General features: G+C 41.5%; 1 pseudogene; it reads left to right on the top strand.

Moving 5' to 3' along the window:
- Positions 1–13,423, top strand: part of LOC115386653 (ATP-sensitive inward rectifier potassium channel 15-like) — a 76,362-nt pseudogene that overhangs the window by 28,772 nt on the left and 34,167 nt on the right.

Below are 13,423 nucleotides of genomic sequence, written 5' to 3'. Positions count from 1 at the left end.
GACTTTACAGGTTAATGCTGCTCAGTCAATCCCATTTCATCCTTAATTATACGTTACTCTGTAGCCTGCGTGATTAATGTGAGTCTGGATGGTTTATTCTCACCTTCAAAGCCGCTTTCATTCCAAACTAAAAGCTACTCGATAAATTCATCCCGGGAGACGTCCTCTGCAGTCTAAGCAGCGGGCTGCGGACGGTGGGGGGGGGGGCTCCATGTAGGTGTGTTTGACCTCCTCACCCCTCCGTGTGAGTGGGAGGCATGCGAACAGTCAAGCTACCACCAGCAATTAACTCGATTACACCAGAGTGTGCCAGAGCATTATGTTATAGGCTTTAATTACCGGCGGGAGACTGACCCCGGCCTCCTAATTCACGGCTCCTTGAAGCGACGCAGGTTTGATGTATTGATGTCGCGGCAGTGAGCCTTCAGAGCGTTGGCGTCGGCGTCGGCGCCTCGCCTTCTTGCGTCCTTATAATTCATGGTTAAAAACTGCACAAAGGAAAGAAGGAAAGAAAAAAAAATAAGGCATACATGAATTCCTGGAGTCTCTGCAGAGGTTTTGTGTGTAATTTCCAGCGCTGCTGGGTTGTTGTGAGTTCTGCCACGCGGGTTGAAGAGGCTCTCAGCTGCCGGCTGTCAGCGCAGTGACAGCCAGTCTGCGAAAGCTTTTGAAGTGTGAAGCACCAAAGCTTTGTTATACTGGATCGCGTCTAAACGTGGCTGCTGATTGTCATGTCGCCGCTTAATTATTGACAAAACTGCAGGATGGAAAGTAACCTTGAACACCAACCTGGAGCCCATAATAAGGACGTTTATAAAACTGGACAGAAGATTCAGAACCGGTGGAAGAGCAGAGAAGAAAGCCAGGTTTGTCTTGTCAGGTTCAGGTTGTCGTTCATAGTTCCAGGGTTGTGCTTCCCTGTGTGTAACTAACGTTTTCAGTACTCTTAGGGCTCAATCAGATTTTGGTGTGTGAAGATGCTCATGTGGTGTCTGGTCGACTAACAGCAATCACCGAAGTCTGATAGAAAAACAAAACAACATTGTTGATTCAGTTTTTTTGCCAAGAATATCAAACATGTGTTTCAGATTATGCAAAATATCTTCTGAATTTATGACAATGCAACAGTGATTGTACCTGCTTCCCATGCGAGATGCTGCCATTACTGTGATGAGAGGCATATCTTCAGCTGGCCTTCCTAGACTTTTATTTGTGGACTTTACATGAGACTTTATTTTCTTTGGTGCCCATTCCTTGATCTTGGTCTTGTTTCTGTTATTTTTTCCTCACTTCTTTGACATTGCAGCAGAGTATCTTCCACATTTCCTCTTTTTATTCTACCATGAATATATTTTATTTGCCATATTAAACTGATATGTATTTAAATTTGTTTCTACTAGGCATTTAGTGTGAGGGGGTTCAGTGCTGTAGTTACTTCAGTGCATACTAAGGTACCTTTTATGCAACGTTTCAAGTGAAAACTTCAATTTTGTATTCTTGTTTCAGAAAAGTTTCACATTTGCATTTAACAATTTGAAAACAGCATCATCAGAAACAATGCAGTGGGCATGCCAGGCCACTAGTGGGTGCTGTTGTTAAGTTGTTATTATTGTTCATCTACTCGCACATGTGCAGAGAAGCTATTTACTACGGCCTTGGTTTGTAAACATGGGAGCAGCGTTTCTTCCGTCTATACGGAGACGTTTCCAGAAAGCTGCGTTTTCATGTAAATACATCCCAAAATCCAACAAAAGTTTTGGATTTTCACTTGAAAATGTCATTTGGATGGAGATTAAAGCAGCAGCAATAAACTATTTTTAATTGATTAATATTATGCCTCGTGTGTGCCACTCATGGCTGTAAGATAATTAATAACAAATTGCACACAAACCAAAAGTGGAATCTATTGCATGAACATTTAAATAAGGACATTCATTCATACAGTTGACTGAAAAGGCAGCATCAAGTAATTGCTTGCAAACAGCATCAATCACAACAGAATTCATCTAGATAGACAGTGAAATCTTAACCAAACTGCAGCATTAAGGGAGTGATGTGGCTGATGATGGAACGATTAGCCTTTAAAATGAGCTAAAAACACCCTAATAAAAAGTGGGCATGAGTTTGTGCGTATTAATTATGATTACATTAGGGTAAAAGGCAAAATAGAGAAAAGCTCTTTGTGCATCTCTCTGCCTAATAGAATAGATAATGAGGACTTAATAGGATTTTACAGGCGGTGCGTGGATACCCATAATTCCCATAATCCTGGTGCCCAATAAGATGAGACGCTGTTAACCATCAGCGTGGAAGTTGCTTCACGGTCTCTTTCAACCCACTCGCCACCACCAGACCTGGATGTTAATCCCTGAGTGAAATCAGCCTGACTGAGAGTAACAGGAAGAGAACACGGCGTGATTAAAGGAGAACGTCTGGCTGGCGTGAATCTTTTTAATCTCCTTGGTTTTTTAAATCTTCCCATGTCTTTACCAGGAGTCAGCAGACACAGACTTTATGAATCACATTAATCTCAGATTACTGACCTGGGTTGAATTTTATTTGTTGAGCTAATAATGTGAGGAAACAAAGGATATCAAACTTTTCGCCGTCCCTCATTACAAGTCAGGAACACAGTCCGTTAAATAACACATGGCTGGACTCGGTGCTCATTAGTTTGTTTGGGAGGCCGTCTGAAGTTCGTACGTATCTCTGTTTGTCTCTGCATGATAATTAGAAACTGTAAAACACATCTGCAGCCTTCAGTAAGTCCTGGAAAAGTTGTTTCAGAAGTCGTTCCTCAGTGTGATTCAGCCTAAAGAAGAAAAAGGAGCTTCATCAGTGTGTTTCTTTACCTTCCTAGTTCTCATTATTGGTGACAAATCGGACTGAAGAGCTAAAATACCACAGAGTATTTTTTATGCTCCCAGACCCTTTTAAAACTAATTCCTCTGTACTTGTTCTACTTATACATAAACTTGTGTTTTGTATTTTTAATTTGGTCATTAAATATAGAATTTACTGAGCTGTGGTGATGGTGTGAAGTCACATTCTGTGGCTTTGCAGTGTACAGAATACCCAGTTTGAAAGTGATGCTGTAGTCTGAAGTGAAGCAGAGCTCTGAGCTGCCTCTCGTTTCCTCACTGTTTAACCAGAAATACACAAATTCAATCATAGAACTCATATAAATATTTCAAAAGATTATCCTAAAATGTCAAATTTCTCTTCAGACTGTATGATTTTTACATGCTTTGTTCAGAAGTGCATTACATTCACAAGAAAAACTAAACACTTCCGTATTAAGGTGATAATTATCTCGTAATTACAGGGGAAAAAAACTATAAAAAAGCAACGGGGCTTTGTTTTTCTGAATTAATGAGACAATTAGCTTGTAGTTATGAAAAATAAAAAAATTGGCCTCCAGACCAGATGTCTTCAAACTAAGTGGTTGTTGCCACAAAACAGTGAAATTTCAATGTTTACATTTCAAGGACAGCGTTGTCATGACAACTGTAATGAGTTTTTAATTCATCGATTTATTTATAGCGAAGCTTGTGAGGACGGGCTGTTGCTAATGAAAAGTAATAAGTGTTATAGAAAAACATCCATGGGCATATGGAGCTGAAACACACACTGGTGAATCACGTTAATTACGATAAACATACAAGCATTATTCAGCTGACTGAACACACCATACCTGAGTGTGGTCTCTGCTGGAACCTGAGTGGATTTCCAATTTAGGTAACAATGATGGAAGCATAATAACAATATTTCACCATGCATGGGCATTTCATGACATTTATTATTAGTATAAATGACAAAAAACGACATATTTCAAAGCCATATTAAATGTTTTACCCCACAACTCTTGATTTTATGGATGATTCATTTCAATTACATATGTTGTTCCTGGAGGTATAACAGTCGAACTAAAGGCAAATTCAAAGGGAAAAGCTGAACCATATAAAGCGTGTATCCACACATGTATACACACACAAATACTCAGGAGTCACTGTTAAAGTTTCCACTTACTGTATGTCTTTGGATTGAAAGGAAGGAAGCATTCACAAATAAAATGTGCAAACTGGACACAGAAAAGGTCTTACAGACCATCATCAGTTCATCATAGTATTAATGGAAATGATTAGAATCATTCATGGCTCTCTGAAGCTAAAAAAAACTAGAAAAAAAGTTTTACAAAACATGGATGGATGGCATGCTTTTTAACCTTAACTATGATATTTATTGTGTGTGTATAACCTTACCATATTTTTTTACATTGCATTGATTCCATTGAATTCCTGGGTTTTATTTTGCACTTTTCCAGGTTTTTACATTTCCAGTCTCTCTACAGAGTCTCTCTACATCTCTAGATTGCAGCTTTAAAGCCATCAAATTCTAATACAACAGTTAGGAACATAAAACAGATAACTCAAACTGTTAAGAAGACACACAGCCTTTCTTTTCTGAGCTCTTCTCTATAATTCCCTTTAATGATGAAACACTCTTGCGTATAACCATAAATCTTGTGAATGTGACGTTCTGTTGGTTGAGAGTTGCGTCACATTACCCGACAGTCTGGGGTCTGAAACACGGAGAGACATCAAACGTAACGCGGCGCTAAAGAGGAGAACCTACGTGCTTCGGTTTAGGACTGGACGGCGAGCTTCAAAGCGACACGTTACGGCTTCCCACAGCGAAACACGGAGAAGGAAACCCGCCGTTCCCCTCAGCCGAATCCGGCCCGAGCCACGTCCCAGCATGCTTTGCGTTCCAGTCGGCGGAGCCTCGCCGCGGCGCTCCACTCGTCCCCTGATTGGCAATTAGAGCCTCCTGACGCCTCGTCGCCTCCGGCGGGAGCCGGGAGGAGATGACAGAGGCGTTTGGGTGATTAGGTCTCGTCCTTCAGACGTGGGCCGGCCTGTTGTGTATCTAACCTCATCACTGCCGTATTAGCATCTGGAGGCGAGCGGCGCCAAGCCACAGGTGAAGCTAATGACGGAAAAGACTCTTCCCACCGGGAGCGTGATTAGCTGAGGGCCTGGGCGGCATTATTACTTACTGGGAGACAAGATGAATAAAACATAAAGTGTCAACCTGTGGTAATGAGAGATGGGATTCTGGTTTTACAGAAAGCACACAGCAGACCGGGCCGGATTCAGGGAGAACAAGCATGCAGACGTCAGGATAATCGGAGACAACAAATGCGTGTTTACTGAGCAAATCTGTTCAGGTGGCTTCGAATCCAGCAGACGGAAGTCAGGTGGTGGAGTGGAACGTTCATCCCCGCTTCAGGCCGTCGGCGAGGAGGAGATTATGTAAAACATGAGACCAGTGAGATTTATTGAACGACGCGGATTTGTCGGGCGACGTCTGGTTTTGATCACCTGTGAGGAGGAGTCCCACTTTATGGCTCCTTGTTCGTCTCTGCAAAACAGTTTTACACATTTATCAAACACAAACGCTGAATGTGGAAATGATCTGTCACAAAGTCTAACTTTAAGATACAGCACAAAAAAGATCTCTGCAGACTGAAGCCGAAATGAGTCGGCTGCGTAAATTATTCCAAACATGATAAAAAGCATCGTCTCTGCCGAAGAACATTAGTGCTAATGTGCTGAAATCAGATGAAATCATGAAGAAGTCATATTTTAATGAAATTAGTGTAAGAGGGACAGACACTGAAGCAATGCATCTTTGGAGGAGTCTGATTTATTGATTAAAGGTTATATTAAACATCATTTCGACAGTGAGGCTCGTGAAGCATTTCTAGTCTTCTGAACATTTGGCCGACGCTGCTAAAATGCATGTTTCTACTTCAGGTTTGTGTCTACCAGTCTTTTTCTCAGCACTGTGGAGGTTATTTAAGCGGCACTGTTGAAGGGAACGTGGCTGATTTAATGAACTATTTGACTTTTTCTGCTGCGCCAACTTAACTTGTTGGAGTTGATTTGTGAGACGAACACACCGGGGTTCGGATCGGCTTGATAAACGGCTTTACAGTTCAAACACCAAGCACTGTCTCAGCTTCTCTGTGCTCCTGCTCCTCCATAACACATGATGATTGCTCTTATTTATATTTAATCTTTAATCATTCATATCTTATTCGTAGATGAAGCTCCACCATACTGTCAGTAGTGTTTTCCCTACCACAGACACATTCACCAGAGGTTACTGGTTTGTTCATCCAGGATCTTGCGGTCTGATTTGAGATATGAACCAGTTTGAGCTCAGTTTTCTGTTATTTGCAGCATTTTCATGAAATCTTTCACATGCATTTGCAGGGAAAAAAACAAATTCTGCAATGTTGCAACAAGTCCAAATTGTTTCAGCTCACTTGTTTTCCTAAAAGTAGAGAAACCGTTTTACAAATTTTGCAGACTCATTTGTCTCCTAATAAATGAAAGGATTTACAATCAGTCACAATATGACAATTTCAACCACGTTTCAAGCTCGACAAATATGAACATTTTCTCATTGGCTGGAGAAATGCAGTGAGAATTTGTATTTCAGCTAAGTTGCTTTAATTTGTTGCAATTTTATCTCTTTGCAAAAGGTTTAATTAATATACCGTGATAATTGGCTGGAGTGGTTTCCCCAAAACTGCAACAAGTAAGAACAAGACTAAACAAAATGCCTTTTATCTCCATTTTTGCAGAGACCTACATAAAGAAATGAAGTGCTTTATCTAAATCTGTGCATGTGAAGTAGAAAGGAGGACAAAAGACACAGAAAAACATGAAATACCACTGACAATCTAAAGAGGTAAAAAAAAAAAAAAAAGTGTTTTCATTAAACCAACACTTCCTTTAAATCATTTTATCTCAGCATATAAAAATAAGGGATAATCATTGAAAAGGCTTCCTCCTGACCCCCTGACCCTGACTTCTTCCCTGCTGCTGTATGGCCTCTGCAGCTCTCTAGCTCCCCCCGGTGGAAGACCCACTCCTCTTTCTTCAAGCCACTGCTCTAAAACATCCGTGGCGCCACTAACTCGCTTAAAAATAATAGAAGAAAAGTACAAGGGTGACAAATCTGTATTACTTCCCGGTATATTATTGTCGTATTTCCCACCGCCACATCAAGATATATTGCGCCGCTGCAATATAAAATTACATCCACAGAGATAACAGATTTTCTGCACATCGCTCACCTCCAGCAGTGGCAGGAATCCCATTCAGTGGTCCGGCGGCGGTGATTCATGCAGAGTGATGCATCGTGGGCAGTGTCATCTATCACCGGATGTGTTGGTGGGCAGCGTGGAAGAGGCTGCGCTGATAAATGGAGGTGAGAGGAAACGGCGCGATGAGGACTGGAGATGTGACGAAGGAAAGAAGCCACTAAACGTCGCTGACCGGGAGGCTTCTGCACCAGTCCCACGTTTCTTTGCGTTCACGGGAAACGTTGAGCTGTGGGCTTCAGACCGACTGCACGCTCCCGTACTTTTCCAGCTCAATCTTTGACCTCATTTGGTTCACGTGTTCACACACACTCACACACACACACACACACACAAACACTGACAAGGCAAATATATAACGAAGCCCATTCTGCTCCGCTCCCCCGCCATATGGAGTGGAGCACACCCCCGAGGACAGAGCCGCTCAACTCTTTGGGCAATGAACCTCCAGTGCAACATTCCGCACTGAGCCTCATCACTGTTGTCAAGTCCAGCTTCCTTTTATGGCCGCACTGGACTCCACGCTCACACAAACCCCAGCAGCCCATCGCTGCCGTCCATAGTAGCCATCCACTAGCCTTACCTTCATGGCTAATTGCACACAACATAACGCACACACACATATATGGACACACACACTGCACTGCAGCAGAGGTAAACATGGGTAATAAATTCATGCAGGAAGGCGGGGGATGCTGTAACGACTACAATCAGCTTTTGTTTCCACAGAAGATGAAGTGGATTCCAGGAATTGTGCAGAGCGCAGCGGTTGCATGGAGGAGACACTTATTAGGCTTCCTGCGGGACTGGAAAACCATCAGATTCAGTGAAAAACAGTGAACTGGTTGAAATAAAAATTTGGCTTTAAAAAAAAAAAAAAAAAAAAAAACAGACTATCATCCTTCCTCACGATGGCTTTTGCTCTAAACTTAAGTCCGGGGCTCGGGGACAGTTCTTGAACTTAAGAATGAAAAGTCCCCCAACATGAGGAAATGTGTTTCTTCCTTGACTCCAAAACACTGAGGTCAGTCAGCTTTTTCCCACATGAAGACTGTTTAGTCCAAATATCGTTTCGCCATGACTGATGATCATTTGAAGTGTGCTTGAGGCCGACTGTCAGCAGCTACGTTTCAGACGATTCATCCGTCGCTGGTTCCATTCTGTGCAAGTCACTGAGGTCGCGTAAGGTCATATCAAAAAATGTAAATAGATGTATTTATTGTACAATAGGGGTTAATACAGTAATGCTTCAATGATATATACATTATAGATTTTCAAGCATTTTTATAACAATATTGGGAAAAAAGAAGTAATTTTTTTATTCTTTTGTGCCTAAAATGACCCGTTTGTGGCTTTAACTTGATTATTCTGCCTGCTCCGGTTTTTTCCATGTGTCTGTGGATCAGTGGAAGTGTGTGAGAAATGAACAGAAATCAGAATCAGTCGCTCCGTTCTAACAGTCAAATTCGGTTTACAAAAACGCAATGTCATTTTTCTCTCTTTCAGAACTCATTTCCCTTTTTCATTACTATTTATAAATACATCGTCTGTGGCACCAGTAGCCTGAAATGACTTAGAACTCCAGTTCCTAAAATGTTGAATTTGAATAAAACAAAAACGCTTGATTTTAAATTTATTGAGCCACACATAGTTTATGTGTATGTGTGTGTATATGTGTGTGTGTGTGTAACCGGAGCTGTGAAAGACAGGCGCAAATGAAAGACATGGATACAGATAGGAGGTGAGAAGAACGGCAGGGCCAGGCAGAGGGCAGCGATCCGCCGTCACATCCCTCAGGATGTGTGACAGGATGTGTGGACAGATTATTAGCGGACGTCACGGCGAGGACTCGGCCCTGCGCTGACACGTTATCTCAATGAGCCAATTAGAAGTCCGGTTTCGGCGGCCGACGGGGGGGGCAGGAGGCCGGCGGACCCGCACCGCTCCACTACGGCCCTGCTGGAACGGGAAGGAGGCGAGTTGTGATTGCAACAATCAGCACCGGCAAGAAGAAATTCAAATTCCGTCCGAGCACTTCTATGAGCTTTCAGAGCAATTCTCCCGACTGACTGCGGCTGGAGTGACGGCCGGCGGAAAGGCTCCACTGGTCATTTCCATCTGAATCATTTTCTCTGCTAAAATGCCTGAATTTGCTAAATCAGATTCTTTAGTCTCTCATTGTTATTTCCAATAAACACATGGAAATGCTGCTTTTTCATGGCAGCAGGCTCAAAGACTGTCCTCTATCAAATGTTGCTGATGAATAGTGAACGCTAATCATTAGCCGCCAATGAAAAGAGGATTTTTTTTTTCTTTTATCCTCTAACTTTTCTGCCTTTTGTTGACAGGAATCACTGCTTTCTTTCTTTTTTTCCCCACACTTGACACATTCAAATGAAAGTCTGCAGGGTCTGTCGTTCATGCTTGTCAAAGTTGTCATTGCTCCGTGAGACAGACCTGCTTTTCATTTCTGGTGCACTAAATATGTGACTTCATTCAAAAGCTTTAGTATATTGTGTAACCTCACTGCATGTGCATCTTAACTATTTCACTTCTTCAGTGATTTCAAAGATAAAACATTGATTATTTATTTTAGACACACTCTGAATGCACTCTGCCAAACCTCCTTTGTCAAACACAAAATCCAGTACTTCTTTGTGTGGTTCTTCAAAATGTTCAAGCTATTTTTTTTTTTTTTTTTAAAGAAACTATCACCTTATGGCAACAAGTTAAATATGACAAAGGGCAACATCAACCACTTACGCATGAAATCAATACTTGAGCTTGTTATGCAAACAAACGGGAATCAGGAGTTCAATTATTTTCATCAAGAAAAAATCAATAACTTGAGAAGAAAGCACAAAGGTCAACATTGTTTCACTGTGTGTTTTATTTTAACTGCCACACAACAATCAGCAATCAGCCAGCGTTTAGTCGGGATCTGTTGAATAGTGACATGCAGATCAAAACAGAATATCGATCGCTGTGATACTGACTGTGTCTGTATTTTCACAATTTATTCTACTATTAGTTAAAAATTCTATTTTTTTTTTTTTTTTTATTACAGAAGAAACTTTGGGAGATTCTGCTTTCTTGTGAGATTTAAAGGAATACTCCACCCAAAAAACGATTTGGCCTCATTTTCTACTCACCCTCATGCTGAGGAACATTCTGGAGCACTTTTTTGATGTCTCAAATGCAGCTGGAGAACTTGGGGGATTTTCGTTGTCAACAAACAGGGACCGACAGAGCCCGAAAGAAAAAACGGTCCATAAAGTCCACAAAACGTGCCCATTTTCCTTCATACTTCTCGTCCGCTGTAATCCAAGTGTCCTGAACAGGTAACGTCCATAATTAATTCTTAACAAGGTCATTTAGTACATTTTAAGAGCCCAAACAGGGCGCTCTCATACAGCTCCATTGCACGTCTGCGCGCGCAGCCTGAACTACGGAAGCCGCGCCAGACCAAACCAGACGCTTGCGCGCTTTCAGCGGCTACTTTTCTAAATTGCAAGCATAGAAGAAGAAGTTCCGCTGTTTATATTCTGCTGTGAGTGACCGAGCTGTGGACAATCACAAAAGTGATTGGCTACTGTTTTAAAGCTTTGAATTCGGTGTCCTGCTGAAAGTGCGCAAGCGTCTGGCTTGGTCTGCCGCGGCTTCCGTAGTTCAGGCTGCGTGCGCAGATGTGCACTGGGGAAGTACAAGAGAGCACTGTTTAGGCTGTTTAGGTGAGTAGTGTTGAGACTAAATTTGCAATGGAAAAAGAATGATTGAAACCTCTAAGTCTCAGCACAGATTCTTTTATTCGATTAAAGAAGAAGATCAGTCAGCGAAGAAGGCCTAATGCTAGCAATCAACTCAAAATACAGGACGCCCCGGACCCCCGCCCTGCGATTACTGATCTCAGTCAGAAACCCAGCCGAAATGGTGCTGACCGGTTACGTTCAAGGGATTTTATTCCCTGTGTTTGCTCAGTTTGGGAGGGGTGCTTTCCCCCACCTCTTTCTTGGATTTTATGACCAGGGCAGACAAATACCAAACCTCCTTCCCAGTTCACTGTGGCACCGATAATGTCTTGTCTTATCATGACAGGCCGTTCCACAAGTTGAGATGTTTAGACTTCTTCCTCCCTTAAAGCACTTAGGAAATAATAAATGTAATGTCTGTTAATCCTCTGACCGGATCTTCTCCAAGGCTGTGGTATAACATAGTTTATGGCTCACTCAAAGGTTAAACTAAAATGACCTTTCAAACATGCAGTTACAAAATACAAAAACAGAATAATAAAATCACAGCTCAGTCACACAAATGGAACAGAAATATACAACAGTAGAAAATGAGGCCAAATCGTTTTTTGGGTGGAGTATTCCTTTAAGGATAAACCTAAACTGCACTTTAACCTTTACAAGTAAAGTTACTGTGACCTTCTGTAAAAGTTTGAATGCACATTTCCATCTGCTCCATCTTTCAGTACAGAGATGCTCCAAGTGTCACATCAGTCCAGAGGAAACAGTTTATCTCAGTACGGTCTGTGTGCTTTTACTTAAATGTAATACTTTCACGGTTTATTGTCACTGTTGTGTGAATTTTTTTTTCTTTTTCTTTAAATTTCACTCGAAAGCCAAAAATCCTAAACTTTTTGTGAGCTGTGGAACATTAAGTGAATGGATGGAGTGAGCAGATCCTACAAGCACAAAATGAAACTGGAAGAGTTGAATGCATGAAAATTAATTAACGCATTGGAGGTTTACAGCAATTAAATGTAAATTTAGCAACAAAATGAGAGTAAAATGCAATGTTGGATGTGATCTGTCATAACGGCAAAGCTGAAGGTACAACACAGAAAATATCTCTGAACAAAGTCCACAAGCAAAAGTCACGGTGAGCCAGCTGCAGAAATGACTCCTCTCAATAAACTGCATCGATAGTTCATAGCTTAAGTTTATCTCAGAAACTGATTTCATACAATATACAAATATATTATGGACAAACGTACCTGTGGTCCCAGAATTCACCTTCTCACCTTCTCAATCAAGCACACCCAAAGACATTTTCCATTATTATAATGCAATAAGCAAGGGTTTAGGGAATTTCACTTCTCATTCCAACAAGCGAGCCTCATATCTGAGCAGTTGGATGACTTTGCTTTGGAATAAATCCACTGGGCCACACTGAGTCCAGCAGGGTTGGGAGTCAGGCCGTCTCATGGGCTCACATTTCAACAGAAAAAAATCCAAAATCTTGTGAAACCCTTCCAAGCTGCTGTAGTTGTAAAAGGCAGCCAATTCGGCATTAAAGTACTTATTTTAACATTTTGTCCATATAACATAAAGCTCAGCCATTTTCCCTGTTACATGCATGGTTTTACTTTAGATTTTACAGTTTATTTAAATAAATGATATTCCTACTTATTCTGTATTCATCATTGATGATTCCCAAAAGCTGAAAAGTTACGATTACAGAAAGAACATACTGCAATTCAGACACCTGGGTAATGACTTAGCTACATGTGAAGCAGTTACAGTATATATCCACAAATGCAGGAACATCCATGATGCACGTGCACGTGAACACATGAGCATGCATGCAGGTACACGTGAATGACAGTTCTGTACCTCTTGTGAAAGTCACATTGTGTATTGATCTCAAAGACACGCAAATACGGACTCCAGGGAAAGAGATGAACATTTATGCTTGTGCTGAATAATGAGCCAGCTGTTAAACCTTTAAAACACATCTTTACTGAAGGAATATTAGTGATTTGTTGCCTTTTAACAAAACTATGTGTTACAAGACTGGCTCAAGGTTGTAGAAAATGAGAACAACAAAGTGTTTTTTGTTTGTTTTCTTTACATAAAGAATTTAACCCTATATCATCGTGTTCTTTCAGCTGTTGTCCACTTCCTCCTCGCATACCTCGGAGGAGTCAGTGTATGTGGTGTGATGCACGGTGAAAGTCGGCTTCCAGCCCTGGAAGATATACAACCATTGTGAGCTTTGGTTGTGCGACCAGAGCGGGAGAAAAATCCTTCTAATTGCATCTTTGACATGTCTGAGTACACTCGTACACTTGTTTGTCCTTTGACTGTACAAAAGGTTTGGTATATGTTCTCCTGGAAGTATCCGTCTGACACTGATCTGGCTGAAAGGTCATCCTGCTCCCACATGTCGGCCCATTACCCACAATTCCTTTGTAGCTACTTGTCAACACCATGTAAGAAAACTAAGGCTGTGTTCGAAACC

Source organism: Salarias fasciatus, chromosome 4 (genome assembly GCF_902148845.1).
Source record: "Salarias fasciatus chromosome 4, fSalaFa1.1, whole genome shotgun sequence".
Classification (NCBI taxonomy): Eukaryota; Metazoa; Chordata; class Actinopteri; order Blenniiformes; family Blenniidae; genus Salarias; species Salarias fasciatus.
This window is presented reverse-complemented; position numbering and strand designations above follow the sequence as displayed.